Raw genomic sequence first — 25,814 nt, forward strand, 5'->3', positions numbered from 1 at the left:
TAAAATATGGAGTATTATTTTCTGGTCAGTGTGAGGATTTCGTGGGATCCGAAAAAACCAAATGGGTTTTTCATTATGAAAACGCAGGCATAACGCATGATATCCTTTTAATTATTGAAAGAAGTATGCATTTAATATTAAAATTGATTTAAAATACTACTATATCACATAAACTCATTTCAAAAAGAAAACGAGAATCAAATTTTCTTAGAAAATAAATCGAATCTTCTGGAAAAGGTCACTAGCTTTTAAATAAAAAATATCATACTTGTGTACGCAGGAGTAATTTGTGTTTTTCAATAATTAAAGATCATTTTTGCGAATTTTATCAGGGAAAGCATAATCATGATATATAAGCCACCATACTTAAATATATATTATTACCACCACACGTAAAATAAGTTATTTAGCACAACTGAACAATATCCTGGATCAATTTATGTGGTAGGCCATAAAAATTACGTCAAAACTATTAAAATATTGTTGACATTCCATATTACTAATTACTTGACTTATTTTCCGGGTTATCTTTGATCGGGTTAATCCAGATAGCATTATATTTATCTATATGGTACACTTTTCTATGATTAGAAACGAATTTCTTTTCCTCCTTCATTTATGAGGAAATGACACCCAGCGCAGGAAGTATATGAGTGTCTTATATGAGGAAATTGACAGTCCATGGGAAAAATCAAAATAAAATTATATATAATTCTCTCACTGGATAACCCTGGAAATTGGATTAATTCATGATAATAATTGAAGTGGAACACATTTCTCGCGACCTCAAGCAGTCCATTCCCTATTTACGAGTTTATCGGCAGATTAGGAGGGAACGTATGATTCAGGGAAAGACGGACGGAAACTCATCTCAGCTGCAGGAGGGAGATAAGAATGCCTACTTCCAGCAACCAATGGTGCCTCAAAGGATTGAGAAGGAGAGAAAGACTTCTTTTCTTTCCAGAGCCGCGGCCGGGAAGGAGGGCAGGAGTAATTGAATCAACCCGCGATAACTCCCGTCTAAGAAGATCCTTCGGATAAATTTCCCCGAAACATGTTACCGCCAGGGAGCAAATGGACATTATTTATCCATTGGGACCCCTCCTTCCCCACTCGCTCACAAACCCTGCGCATTCCTCTCCACCGTCCATCCTTTATTGAACTTGGACAGTCTCCTTTTTTATTATCTTCGCTAACCCTTCCGATGACGATTTCATCGGAAAGGACCTGCCCTCTCTCCCACTCTTATAGATCTTTGTCGCCACCCATGTCGAAATCCCGATTCCGCTGTCTTCCAGGGACGAGAGAAAGAGAGTGAGGGATAGCGAGAAGAAGAGAGGAAGGGAAGGAGGGAGTGTGATAGAGAGATGGAGCGGGAGCGGTAGACGGGAGAGGAGAGGTGGAGAAAGAAGTTGTAACATGGAGAGAATGAGAAGAACGGAGGAAGTTGGGTGAGGGTGACCGAGTTGGGGGTGACAAACAGTGAGGAAGGGAAGCCGAAGATGAATGGGGAGGGAGAGGACAAGGGAGGGAATGGACAGAGGGATAGACCTCAGCGCCCTTCTCAAAGGTAGCGGAATGACACCGAACTTGGAGCGATGGAAAAATTTACTGCACCGTAGATTAGATGTTTTTTGTGGTGGAGTATGCGGTCGCCTCTCCCTAATGTGAAATTACATGCGGCATATTACTAAGGATTTGTTAATTAAAGTAGAGCCATCATGTTCATCAAAGCACTTAGCTCGCCTAAATTCCTATTTTATAGGAACAAATTGGTGCATCCATGCAAAATGGGAGATGAACCATCTGACCGCATTAATTTGAAACTTATGTTACACAAAAACTTTAACCAAATTTGATAAAATCCCCGCGTGTTTATGGCCGGAACGCTAGTGTAATCAGCATCTTTTTGACAATTTAATATGTATTGTGCCTCAATAGTCGCAGATATTTATAAATCCTATTTCAGATATCTATTTTTGGAAAATAAAACAATTCATTTCAGTATGCTTCCTGGAATTGGAAAACATATATTAATGAGAAAGCCTATCAAATAAAATATCAAAAGAGTTATTTTCTACCCATAATAGCTTTTGTTCGTGAATAGTTCAGCATAAGAGTTTGCACTTAAAATAAGAGCAACCATTTACTCCACATCAATTCAATTGAAAAATATAATAATTTGAAGGTTCATGAGCATAGCACATTGAATATTCAGCCAAAGTGGCAAAGTGACAGATTTGTATCACATGTAGAACAGATATCACCTAGTTTTGAATGCCCACCGATCCATAAAAAGTTTTACAATATCCACAAATTACGTGCAAGAGAGAAGCTGTCATCGAAAGAATGGTCATGGGAAGCAGCGTAGATTGGGATGGAATACTTTCTCATCCCTACCCACACCTTTCCATAGATCCTTCTCTCGATCAATCTTTTGATGACTGCTTCTCATTGATTTCGATGACTTTTTCCGTGGTTGAAACCCTTCCCAAATATGCAAGTAGCTTATACGCCAGAACTCGCGAGATGGCGTGTATCTGGGGGCTCCAGCCATTTTAACCTCCCGAGCTAAATCAAGCCCACTGTATCTATCCAATAGCCGCCTGCATACAGTATTCCCTCCCGCCCCCTTGTTCATTTCCTATTCGTCCCTTACATCTTAATCTATCTGTTGATGACGGCCGTGCCGTCCAAACGTCATAACTGCATATGTTAGGGTCCTTCCTTTGTATTTCTGCGTTTAAAAAATCTTAATTAATGCTTTTAATGTGTGTGTGTGGGTGCATGGGTCGCAGTAGTCCAGTGGTAGAGCGTTTGACTCGGGACTGGAGGGCCCGGGTTTGATTCCCAATGTAAAGCAAAGCGGGCAAGCCTCTTTCGGCACCTGCAGCTCTACCCAAGCTAATTGATTTTTCGGGTACCAGTTGTTTCTGGAAAACCATAACCGGCACAGGGAAAGGAACTGGACCCCTACCCTAATGTGTGAATTTCACACGACGTTGGGCTTAGTACTCTGATCTGCAACTAGTAAATAGAGTGAGTGAAGTGTAGCATCTCCTAACAAACCGACCTTCGGGTTGATTATGGTGTTTATGGATATATATATATATATATATATATATATATATATATATATATATATATATATATATATATATATATATATGGGTCTTGGTAGTCCAGGGGGTAGAGCGTTGTACTGCCGACCAGAGGGGCCTGGGTTCGATTCCCCGGCAAGGCACTCTGGGCACTTGCAGCTCCGCTCAAGCTATGTGATTTTTCGGGTACCAGATCTTCCTGGGAAACCATAACTGGCACATGGAAAGGAACAGGCCCCCCTACCCTGATGTGTGAATTTCACACGTCGTTTAGGGCTTAGCACTGGGTGAACTCTGCCATCACCTACCAAACCGACCTTCGGGTTGATTGCTATGTTTATGGTTTATAAATATATATACTAGTATAAATAAACCATAAACATAGTAATCAACCCGGGGGTCTATATATATATATATATATATATATATATATATATATATATATATATATATATATATATATATTATATGAACATACACACACATACATACACACACACACACACACACACACAAGGGTGGTTTGAAAAGTTTCCGGCCTAAAAAAGATACAAGGTATTTCTTCTGAAATTTTTGTGGTCAGAAACTTTTCAGACCACCTATGTAATCAAACCTATGTTTATTGTATCGAAGAATCAAACATGTGATAATCGTAAATATAAAATTGATTTTTGGAGGAATTAGTAAGTAAAGATAAAGCAATTGTGATGAATAAGTAGCATTTAATTCAAACATACCTAGCGTAATACAGCTCACGTCTGGTGAACTCCCTCTCGAAATAGCGTCAATCATTGAATAATTGAACTATATTTTTAGATAAGAGCTGTACGTTATCACATGCCCCATCCTCAATCAGGAGCCAAAGTTTTCATCTCATTAAGTCTCTTAACATTACCTACCTTCTAAGGACCTAATCCCAGTGATGCTATAACAGAGCCCACAAACGAGATAAAGAAAAACCCCTAATCCTACATAAGACGATGCCTCCCGAAAAATTTTCTTCTCGCCTCCGAAGTCATGAGTGTGGGCGTGGGGGATGCGAGGAGCTGGATGGGGGTTAGGGACCGGTCAGAGATGTTAGAAGGGAGATATAGAAAGAGAGGACGGGAAGAAGCCTCCTATACTCTCATCCTTTCCACACGCCAAAGCTTTTTATGTATTTTTCCCTCGAATTCCAGCTCACAGAAGTTTTTGGACTCCGGGAGCCGAAAGGCAAGCCTCCTCTCAAATGGATGTTGGGCGAGTAGGCGAGAGAGAGAGAGAGGGGGGGAGAGGAATTAAGAGGTGGGGGACTCAGGCGGAGAGGAGAGAAGGGGACAGAGGAGGAGTAAGAGAAGGTGTTGTCAACGTTGAGACCGGGATGGAAAGATAGAGGAAGAGCGAGGCGGAGATAGAAAGATACTGTGTGCGAGTCGGTTCAGGAAGAGCAAATCTGGCGACTGGAATCCGCTGAACGAGAGACGGGAGTGGAGTGAAGGGGGAGACAAAGAAGGGCCATTGTGGGAAGGGAGAGAGGAGGTTGACGGGGGAGGAGGTAGGATGCGGGTAGTGGGCCGGAGGGTGGTCAGAATTGGGGAACGGGGGAGTGGGAGAGGGAGGGTGAACCGGGGGAGAAGAAAGGGTCAGAAGGGGCGCGGAGGGTTCTTGGAGAGGGGGGAGAAAGGGAGTTATGGACCCACTTGTAGAATTAATTACTTGCTTCCCGGCTATAATTATAGCGTGGGGAGTGGTAAAAAATGATAAAAATACCTTCTCTGGAAGAAATAATTTTCACAAAAGTCACATGCACACGTGCTAAAAGAAGCTCTAAGGTGTGATACTCTAGCAAGGACTAGAAATCTGAAAATGTAAGTACATTCTGTTTGCTATGGCATGTCACTTTTGCCTGTGTTATTCCTCCTAATGCAATATTAAGAGATAAAATCAAATGCAAAGTTTAAAACCTTAAGCACCAAGCAAACAAAATGGCACAGAGAAAGGTGACACATTTACGCGTGGTCTAAGATTTAACAACATTACTGGATTAGAATTTTTATTTAAGCATGATATTGGTTATAAATCATTATACAAAACCGACTGTAGGTAAAGAAATGCTGGTAAAATCCGATATAACACAACCTGCTATTATCTTAAACGAAATAACAGAATTATTAACATTATAGAAGAATAAAATAAATATTTTTGAATTATCACTCCCTTAGCATCGCAGATTACTTATCAACTAGATGCTTATCTTTCCAATATTCCAGTTTATCAAAATTTAAGCAATATATTTATCAAATAACGAATGATAAACAAACAATTCCTCAATATTCATAGGAATGATTATAATCGTTTGCTGGAATGCTTTAATGCTACTGCGTGACGACAACGATCAATAATGGAAATAGACTACGGAGATCAATTTAAGTATCAAGAGTAAATATGACAATCATAAGTTAAAATAAAATAGATAAAGCATATGCATTACAATCAATATCAATTGAGGTTTCGAAAAAAAACTTTGTGGCCAAAATGCAGGCTGCCATACCTGTATAAAATTTGAAAGACAAGGAATTACGATCAAAACCACATCGAGAACACCGTCAGGCATTTAAATGTTGGCAGTGTTGTCTGGCATTTAGTCTATTAAGTAAAAGAGGATGACTTTTCCGATAGAACTACTGGGAATATTTACTTTGTAAAGAATGGATTAGACATTCCTCAAAGTATTATTTCAAAAACTTCAACGGAAGTGAGCCTTTTAATTGCGGTCTGAATAGCTCTCTTTTCTCTCTCCGTCTCCAACTTTATCTGTTTTACATTCTTACTCATACATTTCGGAAAAATTAGAAAAAAATACGTAGAATATTCATCATAACTGGAGAGGGAGATACTTGCGTAAAAAATAAAGTGCAAGGAGAGAGAGAGAGACTGAGAGCCACACAAACGAAACAGCTGTACACCGTGTGGACTCTTTGAGTTCTAGGGGAGAAAGACATCATGCACATAAATATTATCTTTATTTTATATATATTTGAAAAAATGCATAGTGATGCACAGTCATTGTTTACCTATTGCGGAAATTTATGTTCAGGTTTTGATGATGAAATACGTCTTTTCACTCTTTGGATTATGTGTACATGTTTGCGCGTGTACGTTTATTGTTATTATGGATAATATACGGTTAAGGTTGGTTTTTGAGCAAAAGCTAAAATACGTTACATTGACAATTCCCGTCTCTTGTAATTAAACATAATTTGACATCCGGCATTGCAATACGTCCCTCCTCAATTCCGAATACTTCCTACCATTCCATCCAGCATCCCTATCTCATTTCTATCACTTCCTCGTTTGCCTAACATTCACCCCTCTATCAAAGTCTTCAATAAATAAATGTGTTTATATATATATATATATATATATATATATATATATATATATAAATAAACACAGATGTAGATGTTTAGAATATAGAGACACAAAGAAAAGACACTCATAATATGTTATTTGACGTTTCTACAGCCCGGCTGTCGTCTTCAGAATCTAGATTCATATAATAAATTATTCAAATCACATATTGTGAGTGTCCTTTCTTTGTGTCTCTATATTCTAAAAATCTACATCTGTGTTTTTATATATTTGTGCGTCGCCGAAGAGCGTTCCATTTCGAAGATATATATATATATATATATATATATATATATATATATATATATATATATATATATATATATATATATATGTGTGTGTGTGTGTGTGTGTGTGTGTGTTTGTGTATTTGCACTCGTTTAATGCAGAGTGATGACAAATCCTAAAACAAAGAGAAATGCACGTAATATGTTTGGCTGCAGGGAGTGAAAGAAAAGAGAATAGGCATTGGCACGCATACATTATAGCAAATTAAAATACAAAAACTATGAAACCATGCAGCTGTAAAAGAGGGAAGGGCCAGCTGGCTCTCTAGCCTTTCCACCTGCTTCTCCATTGTCCTCCTTCCCACACACAGTATCTTTGGCTCTGTATACCCCCTACCCTCTACTGTATACTCTTCTCACGCTCACACACATTTGAAACTAACTTTAAAAGGTGGGCCATAAGAATTTTTTACTTAAAGAGATGCATTTCTAGTCATTAAAATGGGTGGATTTACATTTTTTCCTCCAATTTATTTTCCCTTTTGGTTCTTTGGCTGTAAAAAGTAAAGAATTTTTAGTCAAATGCATTTCCGCTTTCTCCCGTTCTACTTGCAGATTTTCACACCACCAACCAGATAAATGTCGCAGTACCGTACCATTTCAACAACGGTACAATACTTGAAGCCACAAGGCTACAAGATTTATTAATATACACCCATTTCATGGACTTGCATTCACTATTCTTAGCAAATAAGGATTATTTTGAAGAGCCAAAGTACTCTTTTTTGCGCTCTAACAGCATCAGATATATTGTATATAGAATTAATACTATCAAGTTAAAACACTAAAGATGGAAATTGTAAAACTTAACAATTCCTGATGATGGAATGGGGGAGGAACTATTTTCAGGATAAGCATGATGCTTTACTGAATGGGATATGCGAACTGAACCCACGGTTATGTGTTAAGTGTAAATGGTGAATAAAGATGACAATGAGAGAAATGAGTATATGCCATAGTCCAGCAATAAATGAGTGTTAAAGGAGGAGCTTTATTTTATGAAAGGAGTCAATGCATTCATCATATAAAAGCTGAGAGACTACACTAAGAGCCGAATCTCAAAACATCAGAGTGGAATAATGGTTTGGGAAGTTGAAAGCCGAGATAACCATACATAGCCAGAATTAGCCATAGAAAAACTATTAATGTGGGAAATATCATTTGTACCAAGAATACAAGGATCAACATATATACAAACACGACGGAAAAGATAGGAATTAGTCCAAAAGTTACCACCAACAATATGTATTTGATGCATTTATCTATTAGGTGCACTTTTACGAAACTAATATTTTATATCTTACCACTTAAGCATCATTTTAATTCAGAACCTCAATCGACGGATAACTTTTACGGCTTATACAAAACCAATTTACAATCATAAGCTTATTAACGTAACCTCACATGTTGATTGCCTTCAATGTTATCATGACGTATTTTGCTATTACAATTCCTAAAAGTAAAAATATTTGTTGCACCATAATATATTGAAAACAATACATATGGATATGAAACTAGCATTAGAGTTTACCAGTATTTGAACATGAGTGTATTGGACAAAAATCTAGTGTCTGGTTATTAAATTAGGTAGCAACTTTGTACACTTCATGGATAACTGATCACTTATTCAATGGATGAATGAATGCATTCTTTCTTCAATTCTTAAAAGTTCAACGCCCAGCATATAGGGAAGATGCAAACAACATTTATTAAACTAGTAAAGTAAATATCACGTACAAAAACCAAGTGGAGGAGTACATGGCAATCTAGCTACGAAAAAAGCACCTTCTTGTGGATCCATAATACTAACTCAGAATCTACCTCGTAAACGTCGTCTAAATAGATTTTCCAAAATTTATACTCACTTGAATCGTAAAATAGAGCACTAGAACGAGAAAAGTATGACGTGTGCTGTTGGTAACCACTAAAGAAACCTCTGTGAGCAGGAAGGAGGACGTGAAGTGAACTTCAAAGAGCATTACTTCAACATCCACAGGGCTTTAAAACGCCTCTACGGTTTTCATTCCACAGAAAAAGGAAGCACTGTTGTAAGGAACATTTAAGGATTGGATGCTTTTAATTCAATCCAAAGGTATTTCACAAAAGTTGTCATTAAACACTCCTACAAAATCAATTAAAAACTAACATAAGTGTTCTTCTTATTTTGCTGTAGGGGCTAACTTCAAAAACATTATTCCAGTACAAGTACTTAACAACACCAAGATCTACGATATTCCAAAAAAATTAAGGATATATCATTTTAAAATCAGTAGTTAAAAGAAAACCATAATAGGAAAAGGAAAAATTGAGGTACATAAATGAAGGATTTTCCACATAAATAAGACATTTTTATGGATATGTATATTCAACATTAAACAAAACGCGGCACAAAAACCACTGAAATAAAACCATTCCACTGATATGAAGTAATTACTCAAACAAAGAGTTTTGACTAAATATTAATAATTAATACTTTAACGGAAGATAAAATATTATTTTTTTCAAACAGATCCTACGGTATCAATTCAAGTTGAAAAATGCAAATGATGCTATATTTTCATGAGGTTTATGATGCAGTGGCTGTTATTTTAGGATTTCGGAAAAGAATAACTACTGCATGAAGAAAAAGACTAATTTACGATACGAAACAAGATGCATTTGTAAAAGAATTTGTCCAATGGCATTAGAAGGGCAGGTCTTCACAATAATGTTCAGCAGTAATCAGAAACCTCAGAAGAAATATGTTTACAATATAACTGTTGGGCAAATGAGACTAAATGGTTTGCTGAAATTACAAGATGATGATACTGTATGCAATTCTTAAAGCCCAATAATACCTTTCTATTCATGTCCTATTCTAGTCATTTCCCGTAGTACCTTTGTTACCAGTCACCAGCTCACGTAGATTTGGGGAATGTTGAAAAGTTAGTGATTCTGACTTTCAATGGCTGAGAGGCACTTGAAATAGGATATTTATACGTCGTGTTATCTTTTTTGCCGTATTATAAAAGCGATCGCCAATTGTCGGCTAGAAATAGTCAATTACAACAGGCATATTTAAAAGAAATCTTATTTTCTTCCATTATGCGACCATTGATTTAGCATAGCTACTACCCTTGACAAGAGATGGAGTTCTTTTCTAGTTGACGAAAGGAGCCTCAGGAAGGGAGAGTTGGAGATAAGAATGGAAGAAGGAGCGTACGGAACGTGGGATATGTGAGAGGGAAGTGTATTAGCAAGGAGATATGGGAATGGGTTTGGTCCTCGCGGTGGAAGGAACGCGGCGAGCATCGAATCCCATCCTATCTCAGCTTCAATATTCAAATGCACTCATATCCTTCGTATATACCGTCCATTGCAACGGAAGGCGGGCGGCCAAGAGGAAAAGAAATGCACTGGGACAAAAAATAGGGACACACGCTCTTTCCTACTCCATATCTCGTGGCGGTACCGAAGGTTCTTCAGAAACGGTGGGTACCCACTTCCGTTTGAGCTAGTGGACTGTCATGCGAGAAATACATTTTTTGATTGTCCATCATGTCGTGATTTCGCATCGAGGCTAAATTCAAGAATAATTTAATTGGCAATGATAAAGAAAGATTGCTGCGTACCTTATTATAATCTATTTATTTGTATACAAAATTGAAAAAAATACTGCATATTTCAGCGTAATAGTCATATGCTTTTTAAATAAAATTTTGAAAACAATTTTTAAGACTAGACGAAATTCCCTCTGAAATCCTAAAGTAGATATTGTCTTAACATTTTTCTTGGAGCAAAGAGATCATTTGAACCCATATATTAAGCTTACGCTATTAAAATACACTATATAGGAAATTAGAGTATTAAAACTACGCCTTTGATTTTTAATGCCATCTTGAATAGCTCTTCAGAGCAGAGCTGAAATTACTATTTCAAAGGTCCACTGAAATGGGAACGGAATTACATTCAAAATGCGACTTTAAATATTTCATAATTGTTCATCGATCCACTCACTAAATATATATTAACGGTAAAAATTGTATCCTTATTTGCATGATGTGGGCGCATGTAATGACTGAATACATGAACGGTTGCAGGGAATAAAAGAGAAGGTTGTGGAAATTGAATATATTTTCCTATCTTTTCTTGCATTCGCCTGCTTTCCCTGGAAAAATATCATTATCAATGAATTATTGCAACCTTACTGCTTTCTTACACATTAAAATAACTTCTTATACCTTAATTAGGCTTAAGAAGTTGTCATGATACATTGCTAAAATTGCCACTTGAAGTTGATGATATGGGAAAACGTTTAAATTGAGTGTAATATGTATTGAAAAAGGCATAGTCCACTTGTTGACAATAACTAATCATTATCAGCGATTAATAGTGATAAAAACATTATATTGGTCTAGTTGGGCCCAACCCAAAAATTCTGTTACTTTGACCAAGTTATACACTTTAACTTTCGCTTATAAGTTTAACTTTAGAAACACACTTAATCTGCTAAATGTATACGAACTCAGAAAATAAAATCATTGATTAGCATGTAAACAATTAAATAAATAAATGTCAGTTATTATATTTGTATGTTTCCACCAAAGTCGTTCAACTATGATAACAAAGAAACATTGAAATTTGAACAGTAAAGTTGAAAGCCACATTTTTGCTGCCCTACTTTATTTCATCACACTTATTAAATGTAAACATGTGCTACAAATCCCCAGGTATTTTAAGAAAACCAAACAATACGGGAACATTTTTGCATTTTATTACATTAAAATATCATGTAATCTAGTTTAAAAATACGTACACATACCTCGATGAATTAGTATGTTTGTGGCATTCAGGAGTCGTGTTTCCAAAATGGTTACAAGTAAACTCTGAAACAGCTCGTACATTGACTTAAAATTGCGAGCATGGACAATTAACTCTTCACATGAAATTCAGAGTCAGTCGCTTTATTGCTGTAGAGAAGGTGTCTCATTGATTACGGTGGCATGTCGAACTTAATAAATGGAAAGAGAATATTGCCTAACGGAACTTTTTATTGTTGACATTTTTTTCCCTCTCCAAAAGCCGGGGTATGTAGGTGAACAACAGCCCTCTGCCGGGCTCGTTCACATATGCTTGTTTATCAGTGTATTGTAGCGTCAACCAACTCTTTGTTCTCCTTTTGACCGAGTGATTCGACTGAATGCCGACTGCAGCTAGGTTTGGAATGTAAAGTGATCATGAAACGGTGCCCAAAGAAGAGAACTAGGGAATGTAACCTAAAATGGACTTAGTCATCAATGCTTCTGTTTCAACACTGACGTTCTTTGTGCAGTGGAAGAAAGGAATAAATGTGTTTTAAAAACAGAATAAATGTGTTTTTGTCAACAGAATAAATGTGTTTTGTAAAATTTAACTTGACTTCATAATGCTGAAAATTATACATTTCCTTCCAACGATGATACATGGAAAAGGCAAAAACCATTGCATATGTAACTTTCCAATCAAAGGAATTCAATTGCTTTTTAATATTACTTCATTTTCTATGGAAGGGCGTTTAATGTCACTATGTCTATCATTAGTGGCAAAAATGGATAGAAAGAATAAAGTATAATGAAATGACAATTTAGTTGCTGGAATTGCAGTCTAACTTTTCTTTTACAAATCAGTAGTAAAAGCCTGATTTAGAAAATGACCTTTATCTTCTAATACGAGTATATTAGCATGGTTATTAAAAAATCATTATTATGAACACTTTTAGTGTTTTTTTAATCAAATGTTTATTTTTGCAACGTCAGTATGGAATTAAGAAAGGTAAATTCAAAATGGGTCAATCTCTGTTATATTGAGCCCGTAAAAATGGATCCAAAATCCCTCGGTGTTTAAAGATAAGAAAATATGGTAGACGATGTAAAAACCTGGGCAAACCATGGATTATAATAAATTAGGAAGTTGAATTATCAAAGGGAAATCGAAGGAAAATCTATGAGAAGAGTATTCAGAGAGATTAAAATACATATCTGAATAGAAACTTACACTTTGAAAAAGTAATATTCACAAATTATTTTAATATCTATGGGTATTAATTATCCATTGTTATTCTGGTTTAAAAATAAATAATAATGTTTTATAATACGATTGTATGCGACCCTTTTTGTTGATAAATGACGGAAATCTATAACTTTGATACGTCACATTTTCTATCAGTGACTGTGACTGAGGGATAAATACAAGACTATCACACGTGCTTTCGACTTTGGCGACAGATGTGATGAATGATTTCATAGTCACGATCTCGGCGCCCAAAGTGTATCGTTTCTGGAGGAATATGTGTTTTGGCGAGAAATGAGAAATGGAAATTAAGGGGAGTAGGCCGGGCCGAGGGAGTGTCATAAAATATTGTTTGAGCGAGAAAGTGATAGACAACCATCTTGAAAACTGTTACCCAATTTGAAGATACGATGAACACTGTGCAGATGAAATTACCATAATTGAATGTTGAAATACCATCTCATCCCGGATATTCTAAATTGGCTTTCTCATCGTATTTAAGTCACAATTAAGTCCTCTCTATTAATTGACCAACATTTTCAATTTATAAATATCTCCCAGTTATAATATGGTTGAATTTCTTAGTATAAAACGGCTTATTACTCCATTACCTTGGTTATATATTTTATTACCCTAAAATATATCTTTTCTTCTCTGATTAACCTGTGTTGGGTATCTCATCTTTAATTAAAACTCCCTTTCTATTTCATAATATTTTAGGATTCGAATACATTCAACTTTCCTCTACATTCCACTCTGGTTTAGGTCAACGTTTTATTAAGTATTTTAGGGATCGATGCTTATACCGTTTAATTTGTTACTGCATTCTCAACAGCTGCTAATCTCAAAGAGAATTATAGGGTTTTCCTTTTAATTAGACGGACGCCCTGTTAATTTTTATCTACGTGGAGGCATGGGAAAATGGTACCACAAAACGTTAGGATATCGGGGATAAAAATTTTTTGAAGGATGCCATAAAAATAAGATGTCCTCTTTGTCAGAGGAATTGCTAAGTCAACAATCTTCCAGCCGTCATATTGGAAAATAGTAACAGTTTTGTTGTTCGTTCAGAACTACCAGGCAGATATTTCTTGCGCAAGAAATAAATTGAATTAAAAAAAATAAATATCTTCGAAGTTTTACTTAATTATGCTTACTGGTGTTAAATTGAAAAGTAAGTAACTTGAAACAAAAATATCGCTAGATAAATATTAAAAGAATACTCATGAAGCACAAAATCTAGTTACGAGAAATCTTATCATTTTTTAACACAGAATAATGGCTTCTAAAAAAATGAAGTAAGACGAATAACGATAATGAAATGGAAATTTACCTCTGGAAATGCATATTAACAAAGAAAGAAAGAAATTTACCACCAGTCAGGTGGCATTCAAATATAACCTTTTAAACAATGCTTCAGAAAATCCAAATACCTCTCTTGCATAGATTGCCACTGACGATACAATGAAATTATGTCAGCTACCGGAGGAAAATCTCACATTTGAAAGTATATTATGATTATGTGTCAAATTATGGCACTGATATATGCGAAGTGTACTTGAAGAGAAAGTAAAGAATGATGTGGATTCTGAAGAACAATTTTTAGGCGAAAACCTTACCTGGAGATTGGAGAGAAGAAAAGCCGTCCCGGCAGTAACATGCGTATATGTTCTTTTAACATCTCTAATTTCACTCAAAAACTGGTAAAGTTAATTACTATAAACAACTTAAATTGGTGTGTTCTAAACGCATAAATTAAAACGAGATAAAAATCAGGATAGGCACAGGACAGCAACAGGAGACTGGATAATTAGCGTCTCTTAAGCACCGTATGCAGGGTTGTCACCGTTAAATGCCGTGAATTTCATCCGGGAAGTCGTTAAACAGTTCAAGCAGCCCGCAATCGCATGAGGCAGCATTCCGAGGCTTCCAAAGCCACTCAATGATGGCTCTCAAATCGTTGTGTCTCCCATCTATCCCTCTTCTGCCACCACATCATTCCCCACTTTCCGATCAATCCTCTTGCGAATGTGGCGACGTCCAACTCTGTCCCTTCCCACATTCCGTCACCCACGTATTAAGCACCTACTTGTACTTCCCTTTCCCTCATCCATTTCCAGACCTTTATGAGACAGCATCGCAACGCCCTCTGACCTTTCGACGGGTAGCTTCAAGTTAAGCATGGTGATGAACATGTTAAAGCATTCACATGAAAAATGCGAGAATTTATATTTACTTAAATACCAGTAAATGCACTTAATCTACGCGATTCTAATTGATAGATGAATTTCAAAATTTAGCCTCTAAAGAAGAGATTGCAAATGCCTTAATGAAACTACACCTAGTACTTCGCCAAAAATTCATGATGCTCCTTTATTGAATTAACACTTTTGTGAAAAACATCATCAGAGGCAGTTTTATTCGGCCATTATTTTTCAAAATTCATGTGTAGTGTACGGTGAAAGACTAGGATTGGTTTGGCGCGGCCCTGCAGTTTATCCGTCTTCCAAATTTTGGTTAAATATGAAAGGCACTTACCAAATATTTTACCATATGCCATATTCTTTAAAAGCCCACCCCATTAAAATACCCTGGACCCTATTAGCCAAAATTTATGCATTCAAATAATTGACACAAATGCACAAAGACACTTGTGTAATTAAACACTCATTCCAGCTAAAATATCGGTGGAATGAAATGCCCGCTTCCACCTAGTCATGTTGGAATGTAATGCTTATTCCTACTAGCGAAGCTATTAACCCATTCTGGCAGAGTCAATGATGCCTGTTAAATCGTTGGGTAGAAGCTCAAGGAAAGATAACAACACTCTGTTCCTAGTGAGACACCAAAGAGAAATCTATTCCGGTGCGCTATAATTTTAAGGATGTCGTCACAATTCTGTCATTATTGAGAAAGAAATCTTGGAATAGCTTAAAAGAGCTACACATGATTTCATGATGAACGGAAGAAAAGTAACGAATTTCAGAAATCACTTGTGTCAGCCCTTAGTTTTGCCAGAAAGATGGGCTAGTTTTCATCGTCCGTTTATTCTAATGAAGTTTTTCCCCGCTTCAAAACTTTTGCAAGACAGCGTTAGTGGGCATTTCTTACTGTGGGCTACATTATTTTAGTGCATCGGTATCGCTTCTTCCGCTGAGGATGAGACTACATATTTAAAAACCAAATTCTTTCATAAGCCCCATTTTTTCATATCCATCCTAATCTTCTGATGTTTTATATCGTATGGAACAGGCCAGCACGTATTTTAATTTGAATTGAAGTGACCAATTAAGTTATTCTTCCATGCTTTTATTAAAACAACGCCACGGGTACCTCAAAGCCAGAGTTTTTACGCAATGCGTCGAGTGATATCGATGTCACCGAATTATATTCTTAGAATTGCTGTTATTTGCATAATATTAAAATTTTATAATTCTATATTAGAAAATTGCTTCAAAAAGGTATGTCTTTTCAGTAGTCATACATTACATACTTGCAAATATTTTCGATGACCGCGTTTTCCTCACCAATTTTGCTTTGCTGCTATTCTGCTCCGCTCTGCTAAAGGTAGAATTAAATAAATCCAAGGTGAACTTAAGGGTTCAATATACGGCAAAAATTAACTTGCGTAGTCTGTGCAGTAATTTTTCCAGAGGGGTCTTTGAATGGGATTTCATGAGTTCTGAGGTATTTCCTTCTCGTAATTCCACCGTTGCAGTATTATAAAACTAAAATTAATGTCGGTACTCCCTTTTCATCCTCGACTATATCCATTTTTTTAACAATTATTTCCAAAGTTCTTTGGGCATTTCATCTGTTTTCTTATTTTTCCGGGCTATTTTTCCGTATAATGTCAAGTATCTCTGCCATTAATAGGATCTTATTTGAAGTAACTGTATTAACTTTTCTGGGCTATTTCATTTTTTAAGATTAACCGCCTGGTATATTTCGTAACTTTTGTTCCTTATATTTTGGATTCGCCGGTAGATTGGCTATTTTTTTTTGGTTTTTATACTTCGTTCCCTCATTCGGATCACAAGGTTTTGTTCTTTCCACCTTCGTCTGTATATCCAACACTACCTTTTTGTTCCATGGATTACTAGTAAACAGTCCCATTTTTCATATTCCCGTATTCCGTTCCGTTCCATTCCGTATTTTATGTTTTATCACCTGCCTTTTTCTGATGCGATAATTTTTTATTTTATGATGAAACGCATTCTTTGGAAAACCGATTATTTTTGTTTGAGCTTTTCCATCTCCCATTATTTCTTCATTGCTCTCTTCTCACTTCGACATTTAAGGTGACACTTCAGCATTACCAAATAGTGATCATTGTCCATCCCCGACAGTGAATATCTAATTTTTTCAAAGTATGCAATTGTAAAATGAAATTTTTTCGGAATGTCTTCTTCATTAGTGGCTTGGCCTAAAAGTTTCAGCAAAAGAGCATGGTTAAATAATACTACAGTAGTCTCTATTCTTCCATTTATATAACCCACATTTTCCAATTTTTTTCCTTGTGCTGGCCTAAAATATTTTTCTCCTTTCATTTTGAAGTTATCCATAACGTTCGCCAGCCCTCGTCACCCAATGTAGATAATCCGATATGCTTACAACCATTGTGTAATTGTATTCGTGCATTTTATTCTATTTATGATGCTATTTTCTTTTTTCAGTCTAAATTTGCTCATTTCCTTCGACAGACTTAAACAGCATAGGGACACCCTTTGGTTAAATCTCCTACCTCAATTAACTTATCGTTTGACATAAAATTATACCTTTATGCCGTCCTAAGACCTGCTAGTGTAGATAAATGGCATGCTTAACCCTGGCTGCTTTCGGACAGAAGGCGGCATTGGGAGACAGATTAACTTGTTATTTCGATCATTGATTGCTATGTATCCATTACTCTCGTTTTTTTTATATTCAAGGGTACCAACATAACGAAATAAAAGTGGCTGAAGGTGAATATATGTACACTCGCCTGATAGGAGGAAAGCGGGAAAAAACCGCATACCTCGAAAATATTGGATTTTTTAAGGAAGGGGAAGTAGAGGCGGAGGTTTTTCGCCCGGAGACCAAGAGAAGAGGGAAAAGGGGGAAGAAAATGATATGGGCAAATATCTACGGGGCGATATTGAGGAGCATTCCCCAAACGCACACATACCCATAGACACGATAGCCCGGATTTCCGCGGCGCCTTCGGTAATATAACTCCGCGGCGTGATCCGTGAGCGGGATTAGTCCATAGATTGAATTTCCGGATTGAGGGAATGGAGGAACTGGGAGAATATGCAGGCGTGCATGCGGGCATTCCCTCGCTGTTATTTCCCTGGCCGAAAAATATTTCCCCACCCTGAAAACCCGCTCACGCTCCCCCACCTTCCAATCCAACAAGACTTTCCCCTTGCGTCACATGATGACGGAGGTAGAATATTCCCCTCCCCCTCTCCCACAACCATTGCCGGAGCTTATTTGACAATTCGGTACGCGCAGGATATCCTAAGCTTGTTGGAAATCGCCGTACGGTGCGAGGGTGTCGACACGGAAAATATGATGTGCTGAATTGTTGAAGACCTCGGAAAGATTTATATCAGCTAAATATAACTAGAAACGAAAAATGTTATGGTCGGTCTCATGAAGTCGGAAAATGTTACGGTCGATAATGACACAGCAGGATAACATAACCACTGCGGTATAATACCTGCCAATATTATCTCCAATCGTATATGTTTAAATAAATACGACACATTTCAATTTTAAAGTGGCAAAAAAGTACTCCTTTACCGCTGAGGATCCTTTTCTAGGACTTAAATGTATTTTTCACTTCATAGCTTTTCTTTTTTTAACATTCACCCCAAAAAAGGTAGCAATTAATGTATCAATTGAGCTTTGTATTAATGTGAAATATGTTAATCATACACAAATATCTTATTAATCGTACTTTTTCAGATGTGTCCTATTAAATTATAGTAAAGACAATGGAAGTTATGAATATATATATATATATATATATATTATATATATATATATATATATATATATATATATATATATATATATATATATATATATATATATATATATATATATATATATATATATATATAGAGGATATCCAGCTGTGATAACTATCTTAGAGAGTATTTAATAATTTATTTCTTAGCGAATCTTTGTAAGTCGACACGCCATCTTCATTGTTGAACTTTACAGCAGTGCTTATTAAAAAGCGTTGGGACGCGAAGCCGCCAATTCTGAGCTAGACATCGGTCGCGTCGCATGCCATTATAGATAACCTGAAACCCTCAGTTACGTAATGCACAAGAGGGTCAATTCCATTTTGGATAAAAGGGGAGGTCATTTAAATCGGAGGGGAAATTTGCGGGAACATCAAACCGAAGAGAATCATGAAGTTGAGAGAGTAGGGGAGCTCGATTTCCTCTTCTCCATCCAAGTATGGGAGCTTATTTTACAGTTCTACATGTCTCTTGAACGGTGCTCATTGCAACAGCAGTAAATAGTAAACATAGTAATCAACCCGAATGTCGCTTTGGTAGTTGATGGTAGAGTCCACCCAGTACTAAGCCCGACGGCATGTGAAATCCACACATCAGGGCAGGGGGGCCAGTGCCATTGCCTCTATTGATTATGGTTTCCCAGGAAGATCTGGTGCCCGAAAAATTACATAGTACATCGAGTGGAGCTGAGGGTCCCCAGAGAGGCTTACCCGGGAATCGAACTCGCCATCCGGTCAATAGTCCAACGTTCCACCCCTGGACAAATGCGACCCACTTTTTAGCAATAACTCAATATAAGAAAAACATGACGAGTAAACACTAAATACAAATTCAAAGAATTAACATAATTGCCACTGGTTAACACTATTTACCTAGATAAATGCGACCAGTTTGACCTTAATAAGAGATTTAATGTAACACTCAAGTGTCTCAGTATATAGAATCGTGGTATTGTCGGGGAGGGGTATTTTGCAGTAAAGCGCGTTGGGGAAGATGGTCTGGATATAGGGAAAATAGGGGTGATGGATGAATAATGCGCGTAGTTACAGAAGAATAAATAAATAAATTTTGTGCATATCTACTATTAATTTGACTATTCATCAATTCCACGAAGTTACGTCGCAAGCAACTATGTTTGCTATACCTAAAGTAAAATTTAAGAATCAATTAAATTTCCGTTTCTAAAATATTTAAAAGATATAATAATACTGACAAAAATATACCATGATTGGGATAATTATCCTAGTTATTCATTCAACCCTTGTTCTGCACTCTGAATTAGAGCAATATCACTCAGAGTATTAGAAGCAGTGCTGCAATTTAATATAGAAAACTGCATGTTGCTCGAAAAAGGCTCTCGCCTCAATAAGTATTATTCTAAACTTGAATAAGAAACAACGAAACTCAGTCCTAAGTCATTATTCCTGGTGTATAAACTAGTTTTTCCCTCCTCCAAATCAACTAATTTCTCTTCTTCCTAGTATCCAAGTCATTGCGAACATAATATATATATATAATATATATATATATATATATATATATATATATATATATATATATATATATATATATATAATATTTTCAATATCTATGATGCGATAATGGCATTGAAAATGCATGAGTCAACCATTGTCTTCGAACTACGCATGTACCATTCGAGTTACTCAAGAATCAACCGTATGAAGTACAAAATTCTTTCAACTACCATGCTAATATGATCAATAATAATATATTAAACAAAAATGTTAAATATAAATATGGGCCTTCCACAAGGAATAAGAAAAAAGGTGGGAAATATGTAAAAAAAGAGGGTAAATACAAATCCATTGTAGACTCTTGAGCAGTAGTACGGTGTCATGGGTGCGCATATACTCAATGAATACAGAGCTAGGGCCAGAGAGGTGGATTGTGTTTGCTTATCGAAGGCGAAGCGAGATTTTTGAAAGGTTTGGTGACACAAAAGTGAGTGACCTACTGATTATGCAGTTCTTTGTGAGCAGTGATTAGTGGAAAGATATAAAGAACTTGTGATGTGAAATCGCTTTAACATACTTGACCGTAGGGACATGTGTAGGTACGAATGGGGAAGGCTGACTTGGCATACAACATACAGGATACGAGGTGACTTACAAAACCGGAAGGCAGTATTGACACATAGGCAGGAATTTGTTGTAACGCTGTTGTCAAAAAAACAACCGGGTAAGGCTGAATTTGATAGATGAGGGTATGACTCACTTCGGCGTATGGAATTCAATATTCAGCGTGAGGTGAGCTAGTTTTTCCATGCGTCACCTGCGGTTACCCGCAGCGATCTGCAATCCAGGAAATCACTCGGTTAGAGCAGCTCAACCGCTTAGTATAAAATATCGTTCTACACCGGTATCAAACATTTAAGCCTGGCATCCTCCGTACTTTAACTAAGAGTGCCTCTCCCCACCATAATGCCAAGCTCAAAAGAGATATGTTTATATATATATATATATATATATATATATATATATATATATATTCTGCGGATATTTTACGAGCTGTCAATGTCTAACTTAATTTACACATTTATTTCAATAAATATATAAAAAAAAGATTAATAACAATTAATTTTGGTGTCATTGTAATATGTTGAAAGATATTCATTTTACGTTTTCGAATTTCGTTCAGGCTTAGGTGGAAAAAACTCCCTCCGGGAAGGAAAGGCCCAATAGTACTCTGTATGAGTCAGCTGGAGTTTCAAGTGACCTGGGACAGTGGAGTAAATTGGGTGAAGTGCAGACTTTATTTTGAGAAAATTAGTTCGGGTAAAAACATTGAGGTAAGTTGCGAATAAAAACATACTCACGGGAAAAGGAAAGTGATGAATCCAAAGTTTTATTTGAACAGAAAGAGCGAGAGATAGAGGGTGAGTGAGTGTCAGTGTGTGTAATAGAGAGAGAGAGAGAGAGAGAGATCAAGACTGGATTAGAAACAGGAAGAGATGGAATTAAAACCAAAACACCGCAGAAACATTTTTAAAAGCACTTTCTGACAGACGAGAGAACATCTAAAAGCAAGTTTACGGGAAATGAACGGGCCTCGTGTATAATTACTCGCACTGAGTATATTTCTGTTTCCCCAAATTTTAACTTCGAACTCTCTTCAAACGAAACTCAGAAGACAGGTCCGAGAAATATAAATGTAAGCGAAACCCTTAAAGGGTAAGCGTAGTGACTCTTAATTAAACATTCAAAAGAGAGATATCGACGTTTCCGAAAACAACATTTGTCGTAATTACGCTTACACGGGCACTGAGGAAGTTTTTCCCCGTGATAAAACGGAAATACGCCTCCGGCAGTTCCTTCTTCAGACTCTTCCTCTGTGTGCCCTTAATATTCAAGCTACCAAGATGTCGCCTCCTAAATAAAAGCAGGACTTAGATGAATGGATAAATGGAACTTAAATATTTGTACGAAAATGACTTAAATGGAGGTAAATCTCTGCCTCTAGGTAAATTATGAAATTCCACAACTTCCCATTAATGTCGGCACATTCCGTTTCTAAAAATCACTAAAATGCCAATCTTGAGATGATGGCATTATGCATCTTAAATAAGTAACACGTCCGTTGTACCTATTTAAAATATATAACAGCATTTTAAATATAATTTAGATTTCAGGTTTCCCATTTAAAATGGTAAAATACATCTGCATCCACATCTATACCCTGCAAGCCACCAAAAAGGTGTGTAGCAGGGGGTGCAGCACCAGGAGGAAAGGGTAAGGGATGAGGGGGTTAGGGTTTTTCAAATGGATGGGGAAAGGTGAGGGGAACCTGCAAAAAAATATATATAAATATAATCGTGTAACCCTGCGCAGTCGCTACCTTGTAGGTTAATAATTATTATGTCGAGCCGGCTCCTGGGGGATTTCGATTACAAGAATTATGGTCTCTTATTGTTCTCGGAAAAAATGACCATTTAAATCTGTCTGTCGTGCAGTCAATCTCTCTAATCTTACATTCGTGATCCCTCCGCCCGTAATACGTTGGGGTTCGTATTATGTTCTCGATGTCATCGGAAAAAGAGCCATCTTTAAATGTTTTTAATAAGTTTAATCTGTATTGTAAACGCCGCTGTGTAAGGGAATCCCAGCCTAAATTTTCCAGCAAAGTAGTTGCGCTACTGCGTTGGTCATAACAATTTTTGACAAATCTAGCCACTACATTTACATTTATGTGACCGGGAAACCGCTTAATTATTACCCTTAATTTCTATCATTAACTCTTAACGTAGTTTCTTGATTGCTAGTATTAGTAACCATAGTTCAGTGCTCCCTTTTTCAGTAATATCACCTAATGCATACGTCATATTACTGAAGTAAAAATAACCATGCATCATTCCCCTCAATTTGATTCGGTACAACTCTCGATAAATTGTTACTTTTACATCAGTGGTAATAGATTTCCGTTTTCCAAGTTAAGCCTGAAAACATCGAATTTACGTCATATGGTTGGAAAATCTTATAATAATGGATTTTAAAGGATCTTTAAATCTTTTTCATGAAAAACTGTCAATGCAATACAATAATAAACCTAATGATATCAGCTGGATCTCCCTTGCCGCCTCCGCATGAAAACTTAATGAAATTGCACACTCTAGCTCTGCTAATAACTTCAGAGCAGTCCCATACGTCCTGGAATCTATGCAAAGAAATATATGAACTTTCAAGATTAAGTTATTCAAATAAACCAACCATAGATACACACTGGATCGATAATTTTGAATCTGAATATCTATTGGAGACAGCCTTACTATCCGTAACAAGATTGATGTTCAAGAAAAAACTATGTTTGCAATTGTTAAACTGTAATACTAAAAATCCGCAATTACAAAAATTGTGATAAGCTATTATTACGATGACGGAATACTAGCATTCTATCCCGAGGTCCAGAATAGAAAATTCCCAATTTTCCATATATAATCATAAATTTTCGACGCCTATCCCGTATCTTGGTTCGAGTACAAGTTAATCGAGTAAAGATACGCACACATTAAATACTCTCTCCCTATATCCCTACCTTATTGGTGGGGACCTTAAATTTTGAGCGCGTGATTAAAGAGCAGACTGGTAATAATTCCAGGATTTTTCTTCCTCCTCCCAGCCTTACACCCATCACCTATCTACGAGGGTCATCCGGAAAGTAGTACCCGTTCGTGAAATAAAGACACAAAAGTAAATATTAACAAACATAAAAAATTTTATTTGAAAGAGGATACTTTAAACTACTTCTCAACATAATCTCCAAGCAAATTAAGGCATTTGTCATAACGTGTGACAAGTTTCTGTATTCCTGCTGCATAGTCCTTCGCCGCCAGCTCATTGAGATACGCGAGGGACCCATCTTGCACAAATTTTTGCATAATGCAGATGGTGTTTAACAATTTCATGAGCAATTGTTCGAGAAACATTGGGAAAATGCTCACAGATGTCATCAATTGTGACGCGCCGATCGTTCCTCACGAATTCGTCAACTGAGCTCACCAGTTGGTCTGTAATGACAGACGGTCTCTCCGAACGCTCATCGTCGTGTGTGTTCCCCCTCCCCATGTTGAAGTTGCGACACCACTGCCGAACAGACGACTCGTCCATTACATTGTCTCCATACAACTCCTTTAATTGGCGATGAATATCACATGGGCGAACGTTTCTTGCATTGAGGAATTTAATCACTGCCCTCACTTCACAACTGGCGGCGTTCTCAATTTTTTTAAACATTGTAAACAATCACAGAAACAACAAAGGCAATGCTAGCGTCACGCAACTTGGCTCAGAGAAGGCAGACAAGCCACTGAAGCTATCTGACCTCGTCCAGCGGCTACTCGCGTCGTCAGCACTTCATGCGGCACGAACGGGTACTACTTTCCGGATGACCCTCGTATGTATTATGTATTATGACAGACCTCAGTTTTCGATCGCCTTACCTAATAATTCATAAAACTTTATTAAAAGTTTCTTTCTCAATTCTAATTCAGCTGCTTCTAGATTAAATCCTTCAACTCATTGACTTTGAAAAGCACCGCATTTCAGGGGTATTATCGTCACCACGGTGTAGTTAGAAGGAAGGACAAAGACTATGCATCCCATATGGTTGTGGTAAGCGGATGGAGGGAGCGAGATGTTGGTGGTGGCTGAGGCGATGAAGAAAGGAAGGTTGCCCCCTTTTCCTGCCTCCACTCTGCAGCCTCTCCGCACAATCTAACCCTCATCCCGTTCGTTCATCTCCCGACGCGCACGGCGTTCCGGCGAGGAGATGGCGCGGTGAAAGTTACTCTCGGTCGGGACGGGTGAAGAGGGAGAAGGACGAAGGGAAAAACGTAGGGACGAAGGACTTGGGACATTAAGGGGCCAGCATTAATTAAAACGTAGCCGGTGATGAGGTTAGCTCCGACCTCTCGGAAAGGGGCCTGTGACGGGGGCATAGGAGCTAGAGGGAGCCTAGTAGCATGTTCTGGGAGTTGATGTTGGCATAGAGGAGGGGGAGAGTATAAAAGTCTTAAAGATGGCTGCGATGAAGACGAATCGTGTTCCAATCGAGGGGCGAAATGAAGAAAAGTGATTTAATTTATGTGCGGTGGACTAAAAATTATTAATAAACTTTTTCAGTATCTATAACACGGAACAATAGCAATTGAGATTAGTATATATATATATATATATATATATATATATATATATATATATATATATATATATACATATAAGGATTATCAATTCTAACACCAATTCCTACAATGAGACTTGTTTAATGTCTTTCTAAAAGGATAAATGTGGGATAATTTTTTTTTTGCCAATGTTACATTATTTTCATGACTAAAATTACTCGCGAGAAAAATTAATAAAAAAGGAAAATAGAATCCCCTGAATTAAAGAAAACCTAATATGCTCAACTGAAAAATGAGACTGTGTAATGACTTTATAGCTCTGATTACGTAATCAATCACTAGCACCGTTGGTCGTTCC

At 36.9% G+C, this 25,814-nt stretch overlaps 1 protein-coding gene across 1 annotated transcript in view; it reads right to left on the minus strand.

Annotated features, from left to right (window-relative positions):
• side-VII (sidestep VII) overlaps positions 1–25,814 on the minus strand; it is a 1,496,071-nt gene that overhangs the window by 516,201 nt on the left and 954,056 nt on the right. The window lies entirely within an intron of this gene.

This window comes from Hetaerina americana, unplaced genomic scaffold, assembly GCF_022747635.1.
Source record: "Hetaerina americana unplaced genomic scaffold, ioHetAmer1.1.p SCAF_9, whole genome shotgun sequence".
Classification (NCBI taxonomy): domain Eukaryota; kingdom Metazoa; phylum Arthropoda; class Insecta; order Odonata; family Calopterygidae; genus Hetaerina; species Hetaerina americana.